This window comes from Triticum aestivum, chromosome 2B (assembly GCF_018294505.1).
Source record: "Triticum aestivum cultivar Chinese Spring chromosome 2B, IWGSC CS RefSeq v2.1, whole genome shotgun sequence".
NCBI classification, from domain to species: Eukaryota; Viridiplantae; Streptophyta; class Magnoliopsida; order Poales; family Poaceae; genus Triticum; species Triticum aestivum.
In genome coordinates, this window is record NC_057798.1 from 788,417,011 (window position 1) to 788,423,340 (window position 6,330).

Sequence of the window (6,330 nt, forward strand, 5' to 3'; positions counted from 1 at the left end):
ATTTTAACTAGTTTAGCATGTCACCAAAGGGCGAGTGCTGGAACATATCCGCAGTGGTGAACTCCATTAACGAAGCCCAACCAAGTTCGGCGGGCTCGGAGGTGCGCGGACTGGAACCTGCAGCCGGATACGAGTCTGGGGGTCCAGTGTCACATGCTTCCTTGGGGGTGAAGTCTGTGTTCGGCTCTACCGTTGATGGGTGTGCGACCTCCGGAGCAGGGTCCGTCCACCCGTCCCCGGGCGGCGCAATCTGCCCCGGATTTAGGTCCGGGACTCCTGCAAGGGCGATATCCCTAGCACTGTCTGACACCAGGTCTAAGCCGTGCACATCGTGACTGTCTGGCGCTCCTGGCGTAGGCCCGAATCCGTTGAAGATCAAGTCTCTGCGGATATCGGCCGTGTAGTTTAGGTTTCCGAACCTGACCTGATGGCCAGGGGCGTAGCTATCGATCTGCTCCAGATGGCCAAGCGAATTGGTCCGCAGTACGAAGCCGCCGAACACGAAGATCTGTCTGGGGGAGAAAGTCTCACCCTGGACCACGTTGTTGATGATTGAAGGAGCCATCGAGCCTTGCAGCGACGACACATAGGAACTCTCAATGAAAGCACCAATGTCGGTGTCAAAACCGGCGGATCTCGGGTAGGCGATCCCGATCTGTGCGTCTAAGGCTAATGGTAACAGGAGGTAAGGGACACAATGTTTACCCAGGTTCGGGCCCTCTCGATGGAGGTAAAACCCTACTTCCTGCTTGATTGATATTGATGATATGAGTGTTACAAGAGTTGATCTACCACAAGATCGTAGAGGCTAAACCCTAGAAGCTAGCCTATGATGATTATGAATGTTGTGATTGTCCTCATACGGACTAAGCTCTCCGGTTTATATAGACACCGGGGAGGGCTAGGGTTTACATGGAGTCGGTTACAAGGAAGGAAATATAATATCCAATCGACAAGCTTGTCTTCCACGCAAAGGAGAGTCCCATCCGGACACGGGACAAAGTCTTGAGTCTTGTATCTTCATAGTCCAACAGTCCGGCCAAAGTATATAGTCCGGCTGTCCGGATACCCCCTAATCTAGGACTCCCTCAGTAGCCCCTGAACCAGGCTTCAATGACGATGAGTCCGGTGCACAGTTTGTCTTCGGCATTGCAAGGCGGGTTCCATCTCCGAATACTCCAAAGTAATTATTGAACACCTGAATCGTGTCCGGATCTGCAAGACGATCTTCGCATACCACCGTAGATAGAATAATATTTCACAAGTGTAATCTGCTGACAACTTTAGACAATGTGACACGACACTGCGGTCAGGTCATTATTCGAACCATTTTCCCACAGCCAGCCACAGCGCACATTGTGAGCGGTTCCTCGGCACATCTTGTCAAAGCAGAGATCATGTCCCCTTATCACGGGATTCCCATCAATACGGGTATGGGTAACCCAACCGCGCCATCTATCGTGGCTCTTGGGAAATAAGTGACCCTCAACGGGCAAGTGGGGAGGCGCACCGCTTTCGTCGCCTCTATAAAGGGACAAGGGTTCCCCATTTTCACCCACGCCTTCTTCCTCCTTCGCTAATCCATTCTTGCCTCCTCGAGCTCCAGCGCCCTAGTCCACGCCTTCTCCGCATAGCCAAACATGTCCAGAGCAGGCAGCAAGTGGGTGGCCTCCACCGTGAAGGAGGAGCATATTGCGAAGCTTCGGGCGGCCGGATACTTGGCCGCAGACATCACGCACCGGCTACCGGACGCAGGGTAGATCATTCCAACTCCGTAACCCCACGAGAGGGTCGTGTTTCTCGCCCACTTCGTTCGTGGACTGGGATTTCCACTTCATCCCTTCGTCTGCGGGCTCATGTTCTACTACGGGCTAGATTTCCATGATCTAGCCCCAAATTTCATCCTCAACATCTCGGCGTTCATCGTGTGTGAGGCCTCCTCCGCATCAAGCCTCACTTCGGCTTGTGGCTACGAACCTTCTGCGTGAAGCCGAAGATCGTGAGCGGCCAGCAAGCGGAGTGCGGAGAATCCATGGTGGGCAAGATGCCTAATGTCACCTGGCTTGACGGCTCCTTCGTGGAGACCGTGAAAGGGTGGCAATCGGGGTGGTTCTACATCACCGAACCGCGCGGCGCCAATTGGGCGGCGGCCCCCGAATTCCGATCCAGAATCCCCATGCGGCTCACCTCCTGGGAGAAGAAGGGCCTGGCCTGGGGCAAGCCTACGGAGCTGACCGGACTTCAAAACTGTATCAAAAATATGATTGACAAGAACACCAAGCTTGTCAGCGTAATCCAGGTAATGCCTGTCCGCCGAATTCTTCCGTACCAAAGACGGGCTTTTAATCTGTGGGAGTTCGTCCCGGCCGAACACCAGACACTTCGAGAGCTCTACGGCATCTATCTATCTATCTATCTATCTATACCTCTATACCTATACTAATTTGTGACTCCCTAGAAATTACCATGATAATCAGTAATTAGGAGCCATTAATCTGGTGGGACCAAATTATTATGGTGTAGATCTCTCTTCAATCTCTCCCAAAAAGAAAAGAAAATCTCATGGTTATCTCCCCCACGACTGAAATCTCTCATGTGTAAAAAAACTCACGTACCTATCTCTCTCCCACAACCAAATCTATCTATCTATACCTAGGCTAACAAAAAAAGGATGCTAACTAACCACGTAATAGTCTTGCGAGACCGTCTCTCCTGATTATGTGCTCGACCTATACGTGGCGACGTACCACAAAGCCCGCCGCCGCCGCCGCCGCCAGTGCCATCCATCATCCGCAGGCACAACCCCATTGCCAACAGCATAAGATGTGTTGCAGCCAAGAAGTAGATTCCATCGCACAGGAGAAGGTCAGATTCATATCCATAGCATAAACATCATCACGTCATGGATGCACATGCATATGTGAATAGTGGCCTGAGTTGGGCGTATTTTGTACATGTACATGTCCAAGTAGTAGTCTATGTTTGTAATCAATCCAGTGATTCTGCGTGCGTGTATTGTGTGTGCATCTTGCCAGAATCAAGCACTCTATGTTAGCTAGCTAGCAACCTTTACGTTGATGCATCCTTATTCGATTAATACAGTTGGAGTATGCTTTGTACAGGACTATGAGATTTTATCACAGAGGAACTGCCGCCGTCGACGTCGTCATCGGGCCTTGTCGGGAGTATCAACGGGTTTGCGCTGCGTCCATGTCTCTGGGCATCAGGAGCTTCACATAAGTGCTAATTCCGTGGCTGGGATTTTCAATAACTTTTATACATCATCTGTAGTTGCACTATCATTAAATTTAGATTGCTTTACTAATGTTCAAGCATGCAAGATAATGCTTAGTTTAATACACCGGCAAGTGGTTGTCATTATTTCTGAACTTATTCCCTGCAGAGACTGTAGCAACAGATCGATAGCCTGCATGTTACTACTTCGATTCTGTTGTTTCCAAGAGACAATAGCTATGTAACCTAGCCGTCCTCTCTAACCTCATCTAGGAATTTGGTTTATTAGAGTTCAACCGTGTCTTTCAAAAATCATATTTAAACATATTCCATTTATTTATCACACTGTTTATAGGCAATGTGGTCATACCTTTGTAGTTCAATTTGGAAGACAGTCACAGAACATTATTAGAACATTATTAGCTGGCAATAGCAGCACTATTTTTTGTCCGGCCAGGACATCAATATGGCTGCTGCGAGCAGGCCGGTAGACACCCAGAACAACAGTCTCGTACGGGACTCCACCTCCAATCATCGTCATGTGGTAGCTTGAGGTGCCCAAGTGTTAGGCCGTGGTGCAGCAGCTGGCGACGGCGTGTCTGCACGCCATGGGCAGACAGTGGCGTACATCCCATATAGATGTATGTTTTTCTCACTTTAGTTGGTTTATGATGAAATTGGGGATCATGTATCCTATGCATGCATGATAACTACGTACTGATTTTATGTACAGATGGTGTGTTGCACTGCTACTTTGTTGAAAAGACATTATCCATCAGTCCTTTTATTTCTTAGTTTCTTTCCCTTCTAATAATTGATTTGGTTGGTTTCTAGACTAAAGTATTTGAAGGCATGAATAATTGGTTAGAAGTATAGCATGTCTTGCGATCTAAGTTTCCAATTGTGTGTCAGATCAACATTCTGTAGGTGGCCGATTGCTATGTCTGCACGTATACATGCTAAATTATACAAGTTATCTTCCAGTGAAGAGACGATAAAAATAGAGGAATTTAAATCTACAGACACTAGCAACTTCCAGTTTTATATATGAGCTCATGGAGCTCTTTCAGATCAATCTGCAATATTTATTGTTCTGCTATGTCTAAAAGTATATCGAAATTTTGTCCCCCTCTGTTCTTTAAAGAGCATATTGGGCTAGGCATTAATTTGAACAAGCCTGCGATTGGAAATTTTACGTTATTCATATTTTCTAAATGCCTGCAGTTTTGTCCTATAATTTGTACTGCATATAATTAAGTTAGGCTTGAGCAGCAGTTTTTCCATATTTACAATTTAATTAGGTGTATGCAAAAATATGACATGATGTTATTAAGGCAGAGGCAACACATGGAGGACATATTTGTGCTAAGAAAAATCAAACTTATCTACCTATACATTTATTATTTTGTTTTCATTATCTTCCTTAAAAATATACTAATAAGACCATATCAAGTGCAAACATTTTTGTCACAGCCTTCTTTTAGACAAAAAAATCGACAAAATAATATCAATCAAATCCCTCTTTAAATTTAAGAAATTCCTGACTTTTTTCCTCACATGTAAATGTTTATGCTATCATTTAAATACAGAATACATTTATTTGCACGTTACACAAACAATACTAATGTGCGGGTCGTAATTATGAAACAATAAATGAAATACGCACTCATTTGTATTTTTGTTAACATACACACAAAAATATTAACTATAAAGTTTTATTATTTCAGCCAACTACATTAATATATTTTTCTGAAACTTAGAATGTAAACATCTACATTTGCAGTATACATGCAATATCATGACATTTGTTGCCATTTGTGTTTATACAGTGAATTTTGCAAGCACGCAAGATTTTGACTCACCTTTTTATGAGAGGAAACGATAGTAACTTTTCGTAATGAAAACATATTTTCCCTTTTTCAGAGTATAAGGTATGTTACAAAGAATAAGTTTGAGCTCTAGGAAAGGGAGAGAAATGTTTTTTTTTGCCACTTTCGTAGTAACATGCATTCATGTATACGATATTTCCTTTCATTAAAATTGTCACGAGGAATAAAAGCAGAGATGAGTCATGTACTATACTCTACATGTGCGTATTCCTTCCACATATATTAATTGAAATATTTAATGAAGCTTCACACTTTACTGCAGCATCAACGACTTACATCACAAAATATTTTTATGCTTGCTATAGATTTGGTAGTTGGCACTGGATCATTGATCATGACTTCATTGCACCAAGGCATAATTCTTCACCTCATATTTATATATTAAATTATATATTCTATGAATTACGTGAGCTATAATTTATTTTGGAGAGTAATTTTGAAAGTTATATTTACATTCTCTTTTATCTCCCCTTCATGTACAAGTACTTAACTTCTAAAAAATATTGCATGTAGCAAAATGTTAATAGAAGTACAACGTATATACGTCTACCTAAAATAGGCAAGCCCGTGCGCATGCACGGGTTGACGACTACTGACACTTAAGGACGCATGGAAGGTGCTGTTTGAGGGTACCGAAACACCTCCTCCCACGTCCGAGGACCGCAGACTCCACGCCAAGCGGTCCCCCCGTCCGGTGAGTTTTCTAACCATCACCAGGGGTAGCTTTCCCAGCATACTCATGGGAAGATGCTAAGTTATTGTGTGTACTTAATCAGAAGTACGTGGAGACGGCGAAGCGGATCGACTGTCCGGCTCCGCTGCCAAAAGGTCCGGCGAGAGCTCTCCTGATGGAGATGCTAGTCCCGGCGCCATACAAGGCGCCAGAAAAGAAGGCCGAGAAGAAGGCCCTGGGACCAGGAAGGGTCTCCAGCGCAAGGTTGTACAGGACGCCTTGTCCGAAGATGACGAGGCACATTCCTCCCATGAAGGGGAGGAGGAGAAGGAGAAAGAGAGGGCCGCCCCATCCGAGGAGGCCGAAGGGTCTAAGAGGGCGGCCCAGGGGACCAGGAAGGGTCCCCGGCGCAAGGCCGTCATAGGCTCGTCGTCCAAGGATGACGAGGCTGATTCTTCCCGCGGAGGCAGGGAGGATCACGAAGAAATGCCACCTCCCCGCACTGGGGAGGAGAAGAAAAGGAAGGCCGCCCCG